This window comes from Jaculus jaculus, chromosome 6, assembly GCF_020740685.1.
Source record: "Jaculus jaculus isolate mJacJac1 chromosome 6, mJacJac1.mat.Y.cur, whole genome shotgun sequence".
NCBI classification, from domain to species: Eukaryota; Metazoa; Chordata; class Mammalia; order Rodentia; family Dipodidae; genus Jaculus; species Jaculus jaculus.
In genome coordinates this window covers 166,802,021-166,815,207 of record NC_059107.1, presented here as the reverse complement: position 1 = coordinate 166,815,207, position 13,187 = coordinate 166,802,021, and the positions used below count along the sequence as shown (strand labels likewise).

Below are 13,187 nucleotides of genomic sequence, written 5' to 3'. Positions count from 1 at the left end.
CCATTGCAGAAGAGGTGGCAAAAAGAATGTAAGAGCCAAAGGAAGGGCAGGAGTTGTTACAATGTGCTCCTCGAGACACAAAATGGCCTGGATATCATGACCTCACAATGTCTGACACTACCTACACAAGACCATCATAATAGGAGGAAAAGATGATGACATCAAAATAAAAGAGAGACTGATTGAGATGGGGAGGGTATATGATGGAGAATGGAGTTTCAATGGGGAAAGTGGGGGGAGGGAGGGCATTACCATGGGATACTGTTTGCAATCATGGAATTTGCTAATAAAAACATTAATTAATTTTTTAAAACCCTATTTACAGAACAAGCAAAAAGAATGTTATGAAGGTTCTGCTGCAGAACTGGTTAAGTGGACACAGCCGAGTGACAATGTACCCTCACTTCTACAAGTCTAGGTCCTTTCCCCTTACTGTCTGCATGAAATACCTTTTTAGGACCTGGACTATAAAATGGATACAATGCAAAGACAGAAACAAAGAAGTTTGCAAATCCTTTATGTTTCTAGCTATTGAGACAATATAACTGAGTGCTGAGATTACCTCTAGTGTCGGAACCACAGCCAGTTATTTAGCCGCCAGAATGTGACAGTAACTGAATATATAACCATTTCTCTTTTAGCTCATTCTTTGTTCTCTTCTTCTAAAAGTTGTAGGCATCTTTTCAGTTTTATTATCTTAGTACAGTCAATACCTGTCATCATAATGAAGCTGCATCTACAACAATCATGTCATCTATGTCCCCTCACTCGTTGCCTCTATATTGGAAATGCCATACACAGAATCATTTCTGACCAGCTGTCCATTTTGGTGAACAGCATTTTCACTCACAGAGCGCTCTCTTTTTAGCCTGCCAACTGCACGTATTTCTTCATTTTGAGGGGTTATGGGAGGCCTTTCTAAGTCCAAGAAATCTAGTGGTCTTTCGCTTAGTATAAGTACACAAGGTGGTGTTTTTAGTGCCAGAGGTTTAAAGAGAGTTGACTGAATGAGGTCAAGATCTGCTGGTCTTAAAAATGAAACATCCTTGTGGAGGTAATATGATAGAGAATGGAATTTCAAAGGGGAAAGTGTGGGAAGGGGGAGGGAGGGGGAGGGAGGGAATTACCATGGGATTTTTTTTTATAATCATGGAAAATGCTAATAAAAATTTAAAAAAAAATCAACAGATAAATAAAACATAAATTTTAAAGTGCAAAAAAAGAAAGAAAGAAAGAAAAGAAAAGAAAAAGAAACATCTTCATCATTTGCTGTGACAACAATCCTTTCTAGAACCTGCATTATCACACTAGCATTTGGAACTCCTTCTTGGAACCCTTGTTCCAGGTCAGCATTTGGTAGTGTTACTTTTAATTTTTCTGGGATCCTCATTTGCTGACTAAAACCTTTGGTGTATTCCATTTCATACTGAATTCAACTAATTTCTGCCATCTCAGAAGAGTGGGAGAAGGAAATGCTGCCCCACTCACCCTACAAATGTTAACCAACCACAATTTGGCACTAACTGCTTCTGTGCTTCATAGTAAATCCTGAAACATGCTTCAGTGCATGTGTGCTGTCCCCCTGGCCCTGCTGGACAGTCCCCGCAGAGGGCCACCAGCTGCCAAGGCCATTGGTTGAGTGCACCTAGGCACTGAAGCAAAGCAGTGGCGGGAGCAGCTGCGGAGGGCCCAGACAGCTGAAATACTTTTAAAATATTTTTATAGGGTTGGAGAGATGGCTTGGTAGTTAAGGTGTTTGCCTGCAAAGCCAAAGGATTCAGGTTCAATTCCCCAGGACCCACGTAAGCCAGATGCACAAGGGACAAAGTTCATTTGCAGTGGCTAGAGGCCCTGGCATGCCCATTTGCTGTCTCTCTCTGCTTGCAAATAAATAAATATAAATAAATAAAAATCTATAACCAGGTGTGGTGGTGCATGCCTTTAATCCCAGCACTCAGGAGGCAGAGGTAAAAGGGTACTCTGAGACTACATAGTGAATTCCAGGTCAGCCTGGGCTAGAGTGAGACCCTACCACAAAATTAAAAAATATATATATACACATATATATACATGTATGTATTTTTATTATATATTTTTTATTATATATTTTTGAGAGAGGGAGAGAGAGAGGAGAGAATGTATGCACCAGGACCTTTCAGCCACTGTGAACAAACTCCAGACACATGCATCCCCTTGTGCACATGTGCAACATTACACACTTTTGTCACTGTGTGTCTAGCTACATGGACCTGGAGATTTGCACCTGCTTCCTTAGGCTTCACAGACAAGTACCTTAACCACTAAGCCATTGCTCCAGACCAAATGAAAATTTTTGTTAAGTATTTTTAAAAAGGCACAAGGATTGGCTGGAGTGATAACTTAGTGGTTAAGGCCCTTGCCTGTGAAACCTAAGGACCCAGGTTCGATTCCTCAGTACCTACATAAGACAGAGATACACATAGTGGTGCATGTGTGCTAGAGGCCCTAGAATGCCCATTCTCTTTCTCATAAATAAATAAAAATAAAATATTTTAAAATTTTAAAAAAAGTGGAAGGAGACTTCCGGTTAAGATGGCGGCGTAGGTACCACGCCAAAGCAGCCTAGGGGGGAAAAAGACCAAAAAAACTCAGCAAAATACACACTTTTACTGAAAAGTGAGGTGTATAGGAAATTGAAGCGGCAGCGGAGAAGTAGAAGAGTTCCAGAGCATCCAGAGTCTGCACAGGCGGGAAAAGCGGCTCTGGCAGCTCGGCCAACCGCCGCGGCCGCGGCGCACCAGAAAGCCGCCAGAATCGGCTCAAGCCGCAGGAAAAGCCAGGTGTGGGAGCTTTCCCTCACACTGGCGCTCTCCGCAACTCGGGAAACATGAGGGGAGAGTGGCAGTGAGCAACGGAGCAGACCGCGAGGTAGAAGAACGCTTGGAGCAGCGAGAGAACCAGAGCAGCTGCGGCTCCCTCAACCTCCCCCACCACCTGAGCCCAGCTCCGGCGAACAGAGCAGCGGCCGGGGACCCGGCCATGCCAACTTGGGCTGACAGCGGGACCCAAGCAGGAGCAGAGTTCGGCAGCAACATCAGCGGCTGGAGCACCGGTAACAGCGGCCCCAGCAGCAACAGACCCAGGAGTGGCAGCAGTGGCAGACTCGGCAGCAGCAGCTTCAGGGGGAGCAGCGGCAGTGGACACAGCAGCAGCAGCTTCAGCAGCAGTGGTAGCTCCAGCAGTGGAAGCTACAGCAGCAGCAGAGGCAGCAGCAGCAGCTTGGTTTGCCCCGCAGGAAAAACAAGTGCCCAGCTCCAGAAATCAGAACAGCAGCCCGACGACCCAGGCAGCAACTTGACAGAGACCAAAATCATCCAAGGTAACTGGGATTGCACCAGGGAAGGGTCTCACTTGGTCGCAAGCTGACTTGGATCCCTCAACAGACCAGAAATCTTAACCTCTTTGTTGATAGGGGATCTGGTCGTTATAATAACTACTCTTGCATAAATACTCGGTGTTGTTTTTGATTGAATGTGTACAGTGTTTAGTTAAATTTTAGAATCTACCTGTATTTTATTCCACTCTGCCTGCTTGAATACTCCTATAGCACGGATACTCAACCCCTAAGAACATCTTTGTAGATACTCTGAGAGTCTTAAGAGCCACACCTAACACCTTAAGGTCCTACCCTGAAAATATATTACATCAAATCAATTGATACAGCTAAGAATATACAGCTAGCTAGAAAATCCAAGCATTTACTTAATCCAAGATGCAAAAATATATACATTATAACACAAGAAAGACTAAAAAGCAAGACGATAGAAATCCACCTAAAAGTATTAATGCATCAGAAATGTCCTCCAGTGAGAAAGAGTTAGAGGAAATGCCTGAGAAAGAGTTCAAAAGAATGATTATAAATATGTTCAAAGAGGTCAAAGAACACATCAAAACAATCAAAGAAGAAATCAAAGAGGAAATCAAAGGAATCAAAGAAGATGTAGGACACCAATTTAATGAAATAAAGAAGGCAATACAAGACATAAATAAGGAAATAGAAATAATAAAGAAAAACCAGTCAGAATTATTAGCAATGAAGAACACAGTTAATGAAATAAAAAAAACTGTAGAAAATCTCACCAGTAGGATGGATGAGGGAGAGGAAAGAATATCTAAGCTACAGGACAAGGTGGCATACCTAATGCAGTCCAACAAAGAGAAAGACAAACTTATAGAAAAGTATGAGTGGAAATTTCAAGATATTCGGGACACTATGAAAAGATCCAATATAAGAATTCAGGGCATAGTAGAAGGAGAAGAACTCCACTCCAGAGGCAAAGTAGGCGTCTTCAACAAAATCATAGAAGAAAATTTCCCCCAAATTGGAATAGAGGTGCCAATGCAGATACAGGAAGCCTTTAGAACCCCAGCCAGACAAAACCCAGAAAGAACCTCTCCACGCCATATTATAATCAAACTTCCAAACACACACACCAAAGAAAAAATATTGAAAGCAGTTAGAGAGAAAAATCAAGTTACCTACAAAAGCAAGCCCATCAGGATTACAGCAGATTATTCAACACAAACTTTTAAAGCCAGAAGGGCTTGGAGTGATATATTCCAAGTTCTGAAAGATAACAACTGTCAACCAAGGTTACTTTATCCTGCAAAGTTATCCATTCAAATAGATGGAGAAATAAAGACATTCCATGACAAAAGCAGGTTAAAGGAGTATTTGAAGACAAAACCAGCTCTACAGAAAATACTTGATAGAATCCTCCATGCTGAAGAAAAGGAAAAGAACACATATAAGGAACCTTGAAAAAACAAGCAATACTCAATAAACTACTACTTAACAGAAGAGAGTACAGGTAGAACCAGAAACACACACACACCAAAAAAAAATGGCAAACATAAATACACACCTTTCAATAATATCTCTTAATATCAATGACCTCAATGCCCCAACGAAAAGACATAGATTTGCAGACTGGGTTAAAAAGCAGGATCCTACAATTTGTTGTCTCCAAGAAACTCACCTTTCTACAAAGGATAGACATTATCTTAGGGTGAAAGGTTGGAAAATGGTGTTTCAAGCAAATGGGCCTAGAAAACAAGCAGGGGTTACTATCCTAATATCAGACAGGGTAGACTTTAGTCCGATGTTAGTCAAGAAATATAAGGAAGGTCACTTTATATTGATTAAGGGCACACTCCAACAGGAGGACATTACAATCCTAAACATATATGCACCTAACATGGGGGCTCCCAAATTCGTCAAACAAACACTATTAGAACTAAGGTCACAGATAACACCAAACACAGTGGTGGTGGGTGACTTTAACACCCCACTCTCATCAATTGACAGGTCATCCTGGGAAAGAATAAACAGAGAGGCAACTGGACTAAATGAGGTCATAGAAGGAATGGACTTAACAGATATATACAGGACATTTCATCCAAAGGCTGCAGAATACACATTCTTTACAGCAGCACATGGAACATTCTCTAAAATAGACCATATATTAGGACACAAAGCAAATCTAAACAAATTCAGGAAAATTGAAATAATTCCTTGCATTCTATCTGACCACAATGGAATTAAACTACAAATCAGTAGCAAGAAAGGCTATAGAGCATACACAAAATCATGGAAACTAAACAATACACTACTAAATGATGAATGGGTCAATGAAGAAATCAAAAGGAAATCAAAAAATTTATAGAGTCAAATGATAATGAGAACACAACATACCAAAATCTCTGGGACACAATGAAGGCAGTTCTAAGAGGTAAATTTATATCCTTAAGTGCCTATATTAAGAAATTAGAAAGGTCACAAGTAAACGACCTAATGCTTCGCCTTAAAGCCTTGGAAAAAGAAGAACAAGGCAAACCAAAAATCAGTAGACGGGAAGAAATAATAAAGATTAGGGCAGAAATTAATGAAATAGAAACAAAAAGAACAATCCAAAGAATTAATGAAACACAGAGTTGGTTTCTTTGAAAGGATAAACAAGATTGATAAACCCTTAGCAAACCTGACCAAAAGAAAGACAGAAGACACACAAATTAATAAAATCAGAGATGAACAAGGTAACATCACAACAGATTCCAGAGAAATTCAAAAAATCATAGGGACATACTATAAAAGCATATACTCCACAAAGTATGAAAATCTGAAAGAAATGGATGATTTCCTTGATCTATATGACCTACCTAAATTAAATCAAAATGAGATTAATCACTTAAATAGACCTATAAAAAACATGGGGATCTGAACAGTTATCAATAATCTCCCAACTAAAAAAAGCCCAGGCCCGGATGGATTCACTGCTGAATTTTACCAGACCTTTAAGGAAGAGCTAACACCATTGCTTCTTGAGCTTTTCCAGGAAATAGAAAAAGAAGGAATTCTACCAAACTCCTTCTATGAGGCCAGCATCACCCTGATACCAAAACCAGGCAAAGATAGAACAAAAAAAGAAAATTACAGACCAATCTCCCTCATGAACATAGATGCAAAAATTCTCAACAAAATATTGGCAAACAGAATACAAGAGTATATCAAAAAGATCATTCACCCTGACCAAGTAGGCTTTATCCCAGAGATGCAGGGATGGTTCAACATACGCAAATCTATAAATGTAATACATTACATAAACGGGTTGAAGGACAAAAATCACATGATCATCTCATTAGACGCACAGAAAGCATTTGACAAAATCCAACATCCCTTCATGATTAAAGTCCTACAGAGACTGGGAATAGAAGGAACATATCTCAATATAATAAAGACTATTTATGACAAGCCTACAGCCAACATATTACTAAATGGGGAAAAACTGGAAGCTTTTCCACTAAAATCAGGAACAAGACAAGGGTGTCCACTGTCCCCACTTTTATTTAATATAGTTTTGGAAGTCTTAGCCATAGCAATAAGGCAAGAGACACACATAAAAGGGATACAAATTGGAAAGGAAGAAATCAAGTTATCATTATTTGCAGATGACATGATTCTATACATAAAGGACCCTAAAGACTCTACTAGCAAGCTGTTAGAGCTGATCAAAACCTACAGCAATGTAGCAGGATACAAAATAAACACACAGAAATCAGTAGCCTTCATATATGCTAACAACAAACACACAGAGGATGAAATCAGAGAATCACTCCCATTCACAATTGCATTAAAAAAAATAAAGTACCTTGGAATAAACCTAACCAAGGAAGTAAAGAATCTATACAATGAGAACTTTAAAACACTCAAGCGAGAAATTGCAGAAGACACTAGAAAGTGGAGAAACATCCCTTGTTCCTGGATTGGAAGAATCAATATTGTGAAAATGGCAATCTTACCTAAAGCAATCTACACATTTAATGCAATCCCTATCAAAATTCCAAAGGCTTTCTTCATGGAAATAGAAAAAACAATCCAAAAATTCATTTGGAATCACAAAAAACCTCGAATATCTAAAATAATACTGAGCAACAAAAAAGAGGCTGGTGGTATCACCATACCTGATTTTAACCTATATTACAGAGCCATAGTAACAAAAACAGCATGGTACTGGCACAAAAACAGACATGTAGATCAGTGGAACAGAATAGAGGACCCAGATGTAAGCCCAAGTAGCTATAGCCACCTGATATTCGATAAAAATGCCAAAAATACTCATTGGAGAAGAGACAGCCTCTTCAGCAAATGGTGTTTGGAAAACTGGATATATATCTGCAGAAAGATGAAAATACATTCTTCTCTCTCGCCATGCACAAGAATTAAGTCCAAATGGATTAAAGACCTTAACATCAGACCGGAAACTCTGAAACTGATACAGGAAAAAGTAGGGGAAACCCTTCAACATATTGGTCTTGGCAAAGACTTTCTGAATACAACCCCAATTGCTCAGGCAATAAAACCACAGATTAATCACTGGGACCTCATGAAATTACAAAGATTTTGCACCGCAAAGGACACAGTGAAAAAAGCAAAGAGGCAACCTATAGAATGGGAAAAAATCTTCGCCAGCTATATATCTGATAGAGGATTAATATCTAGGATATACAAAGAACTCAAAAAGTTAAATAATAAGGAATCAAACAAGCCAATCAAAAAATGGGCTATGGAGCTAAATAGAGAGTTCTCAAAGGAAGAAATACAAATGGCATATAAGCATCTAAAAAAAATGTTCTACGTCACTAGGCATCAGGGAAATGCAAATTAAAACTACATTGAGAGTCCATCTCACTCCTGTCAGATTGGCCACCATCATGAAAACAAATGATCATAAATGTTGGCGGGGATGTGGAAAAAAAGGAACACTTCTGCACTGCTGGTGGGAATGCAATCTGGTCCAGCCATTGTGGAAAACAGTGTGGAGGTTCCTAATACAGCTAGAGATTGATCTACCATATGACCCAGCTATAGCACTCCTAGGCATATATCCAAAGGACTCATCTCATTTCCTTAGAAGTACATGCTCAACCATGTTTATTGCTGCTCAATTTATAATAGCTGGGAAATGGAACCAGCCTAGATGTCCCTCAACAGATGAGTGGATAATGAAGATGTGGCACATTTATACAATGGAGTTCTACTCAGCGGTAAAGAAAAATGAAGTTATGAAATTTGCAGAAAAATGGATGGACCTGGAAAGGATTATACTAAGTGAGGTAACCCAGGCCCAGAAAGCCAAGCGCCACATGTTCTCTCTCATATGTGGATCCTAGCTACAGATGACTGGACTTCTGCATGAGAATGAAAATACTTAGTAGCAGAGGCCAGTAAGTTAAAAAGGAGACATAAAGGGAAGAGAAAGGAAGGGAGGAGGATACTTAATAGGTTGATATTATATATATGTAATTACAATGATTGTAATGGGGAGGTAATATGATGGAGAATGGAATTTCAAATGGGAAAGTGTGGGGGTGGGGAGGGAGGGAATTACCATGGGATATATTTTATAATCATGGAAAATGTTAATAAAAATTAAAAAAATAAAATAAAATAAAATAAAATACAAAAAAAAAAGGTGGAAGGAGGGCTGGAGAGATAGCTTAGAGGTTAAGTGCTTGCCTGTGAAGCCTAAGGATCCCAGTTCAAGGCTCAATTCTCCAGGACCCACATTAGCCAGATGCACAAGGGGGCGCACAAGTCTGGAATTCATTTGCAGTAGCTGGAGGCCCTGGAACACCCATTCTCTCTCACTCTCTTTCTCTTTCTGTCTCTATCTCTGCTTCTTTCTCTCTCTGTGTCCATCACTTTTAAATAAATAAACAAAAATAAACAAAAAAGAAGGTGGAAGGAGAGGAGAAACATCTGGAGGCTATACTTTGACTTCCATAAGTGTACCATGGCACACATGTGCCCATACACAGCAGTAGGTTGGACATATGACCCCATAGACCCAAGTATTTTATTAAAACTGAACTTGCAGCTTCAGCCAATAGCAGACAGACTCCTCCTACAAGGGTGTGTGTTACTGGGGGTGGATATGATTCCAGCCCAAAGGTGTAGAGAGGAGTTTGAGCTCTAAGGTTGGTGCTTGCTGTTTTTGGTTTTTCTCTCTGCTAGTATCTGGAAAAGGGAGCCAACTCCTTCCGTCATTGATGGACCTTGCCCTGGATCTGTAAGCTGTAATAAATCCCTCTCTCCCATAAACTATGCCTGTTTAAAAGTTTATCCTAGTAGAGTTTTTAGGGTCCTTTATGTATAGAATCATGTCATCTGCAAATAATGATAACTTGATCTCTTCCTTTCCAATTTGTATCCCTTTTATGTGTGTCTCTTGCCTTATTGCTATGGCTAAGACTTCCAAAACTATGTTAAATAAAAGTGGGGACAGTGGACACCCTTGTCTTGTTCCTGATTTTAGTGGAAAAGCTTCCAGTTTTTCCCATTTAGTAATATGTTGACTGTAGGCTTGTCATAAATAGCTTTTATTATATTGAGATATGTTCCTTCTATTCCCAGTCTCTCTAGGACTTTTATCATGAAGGGATGTTGGATTTTGTCAAATGCTTTCACTGAGTCTAATGAGATGATCATGTGATTTTTGTCCTTCAACCCATTTATATAATGTATTACATTTATAGATTTGCGTATGTTGAACCATCCCTGCACCTCTGGGATAAAGCCTACTTGGTCAGGGTGAATGATCTTTTTGATATACTCTTGTATTTTGTTTGCCAATATTTTGTTGAGAATTTTTGCATCTAGTTCATGAGGGAGATTGGTCTGTAATTTTCTTTTTTTGTTCTATCTTTGCCTGGTTTTGGTATCAGGGTGATGCTGGCCTCATAGAAGGAGTTTGGTAGAATTCCTTCTTTTTCTATTTCCTGGAAAAGCTCAAGAAGCAATGGTGTTAGCTCTTCCTTAAAGGTCTGGTAAAATTCAGCAGTGAATCCATCTGGGCCTGGGCTTTTTTTAGTTGGGAGATTATTGATAACTGTTCGGATCTCCATATTTGTTATAGGTCTATTTAAGTGATTAATCTCATTTTGATTTAATTTAGGTAGGTCATATAAATCAAGGAAATCATCCATTTCTTTCAGATTTTCATACTTTGTGGAGTATATATGCTTTTATAGTATGTCCCTATGATTTTTTGAATTTCTCTGGAATCTGTTGTGATGTTACCTTGTTCATCTCTGATTTTATTAATTTGTGTCTCTTCTCTCTTTCTTTTGGTCAGGTTTGCTAAGGGTTTATCGATCTTGTTTATCCTTTCAAAGAACCAACTCTTTGTTTCATTAATTTTGGGGATTTTTTTTTTGTTTCTATTTCATTAATTTCTGCCCTAATCTTTATTATTTCTTCCTGCCTACTGATTTTTGGTTTGCCTTGTTCTTCTTTTCCCAAGGCTTTAAGGTGAAGCATTAGGTCATTTACTTGTGACCTTTCTAACTTCTTTTTTTTTTTTTTTTCTGAGGTAGGGTCTCACTCTGGTCCAGGCTGACCTGGAATTAACTCTGTCATCTCAGGGTGGCCTTGAACTCATGCCGATCCTCCTACCTCTGCCTCCCGAGTGCTGGGAATAAAGGCGTGTGCCACCACAACCAGCTCTCTAATTTCTTAATATAGGCACTTAAGGCTATAAATTTACCTCTTAGAACTGCCTTCATTGTGTCCCAGAGATTTTGATATGTTGTGTTCTCATTATTGTTTGACTCTATAAATTTTTTGATTTCCTTCTTGATTTCTTCATTGACCCATTCATCATTTAGTAGTGTATTGGTTAGTTTCCATGATTTTGTGTATGCTCTATAGCCTTTCTTTCTACAGATTTGTAGTTTAATTCCATTGTGGTCAGACAGAATGCAAGGGATTATTTCAATTTTCCTGAATTTGTTAAGATTTGCTTTGTGTCCTAATATATGGTCTATTTTAGACAATGTTCCGTGTGCTGCTGAAAAGAATGTATATTCTTCAGCCTTTGGATGAAATGTCCTGTATACATCTGTTATGTCCATTCCTTCTATGACCTCATTTAGTCCAGATGCCTCTCTGTTTATTTTTTCCCAGGATGACCTGTCAATTGATGAGAGTGGGGTGTTAAAGTCACCCACTACCACTGTGTTTGGTGTTATCTGTGACCTTAGTTCTCATAGTATTTGTTTGATGAATTTGGGAGCCCCCATTATAGATGCATATATGTTTAGGATTGTAATGTCCTCCTGTTGGAGTGTGCCCTTAATCAACATAAAGTGACTTTCCTTATATTTCTTGACTAACGGTGGACTAAAGTCTACCTTGTAAGATATTAGGATAGCAACCCCTGCTTGTTTTCTAGGCCCATTTGCTTGAAACACCATCTTCCAACCTTTCACCCTAAGATAATGTCTATCCTTTGTAGCAAGGTGAGTTTCTTGGAGACAACAAATTGTAGGATCCTGCTTTTTAACCCAGTCTGCAAACCTATGTCTTTAGGTTGGGGCATTGAGGCCGTTGATATTAAGAGATATTATTGAAGAGATCAAGTTATCATTATTTGCAGATGACATGATTCTATACATAAAGGACCCTAAAGACTCTACTAGCAAACTGTTAGAGCTGATCAAAACCTATAGCCATGTAGGAGGATACAAAATAAATACACAGAAATCAATAGCCTTCATATATGCTAACAACAAACACAGAGGATGAAATCAGAGAATCACTCCCATTCACAATTACATAAAAAAAAAATAAAGTACCTTGGAACAAACCTAACCAAGGAAGTAAAGAATCTCTACAATGAGAACTTTAAAGCACTCAAGTGAGAAATTGCAGAAGACACTAGAAAGTGGAGAAACATCCCCTGTTCCTGGATTGGAAGAATCAATATTGTGAAAACGGCAATCTTACCAAAAGCAATCTACACATTTAATACAATCCCTATCAAAATTCCAAAAGCATTCTTTGTGGAAATAGAAAAAACAATCCAAAAATTCATTTGGAATCACAAAAAACCTCGAATATCTAAAATAATACTGAGCAACAAAAATAAGGCTGGTGGTATCACCATCCCCGATTTTAACCTATACTACAGAGCCATAGTATCAAAAACAGCGTGGTACAAAAACAGACATGTAGATCAGTGGAACAGAATAGAGGACCCAGATGTAAGCCCAAGTAGCTATAGCCACCTGATATTCAATAAAAATGCCCAAAATACTCATTGGAGAAAAGACAGCCTCTTCAGCAAATGGTGTTTTGAAAACTGGATATATATCTGCACAAGGATGAAAATAGATTCTTCTCTCTCTCCATGCAGAAGAATTAAGTCCAAATGGATTAAAGACCTTAACATCAGACCGGAAACTCTGAAACAGGTAGAGGAAAAAGTAGGGGAAACCCTTCAACATATAAGTCTTGGCAAAGACTTTCTGAATAAAACCCCAATTGCTCAGGCAATAAAACCACAGGTTAATCACTGGGACCTCATGAAATTACAAAGATTTTGCACTGCAAAGGACTCAGTGAAAAAATCAAAGAGGCAACCTACAGAATGGGAAAAAAATCTTCGCCAGCCATATATCTGATAGAGGATTAATATCTAGGATATACAAAGAACTCAAAAAGTTAAATAATAAGGAATCAAACAAGCCAATCAAAAAATGGGCTATGGAGCTAAATAGAGAGTTCTCAAAGGAAGAAATACAAATGGCATATAAGCATCTAAAAAAATGTTCTACGTCACTAGGCATCAGGGAAATGCAGATTAAAA

At 38.8% G+C, this 13,187-nt stretch overlaps 1 protein-coding gene and 1 pseudogene across 10 annotated transcripts in view; both read right to left on the bottom strand.

The window, feature by feature from the left end:
• Positions 1–13,187, bottom strand: part of Ppp6r2 (protein phosphatase 6 regulatory subunit 2) — a 124,896-nt gene that overhangs the window by 60,553 nt on the left and 51,156 nt on the right. The gene's annotated exons all lie outside the window — the stretch shown is intronic.
• LOC105943877 lies at positions 565–1,465 on the bottom strand (annotated as a pseudogene).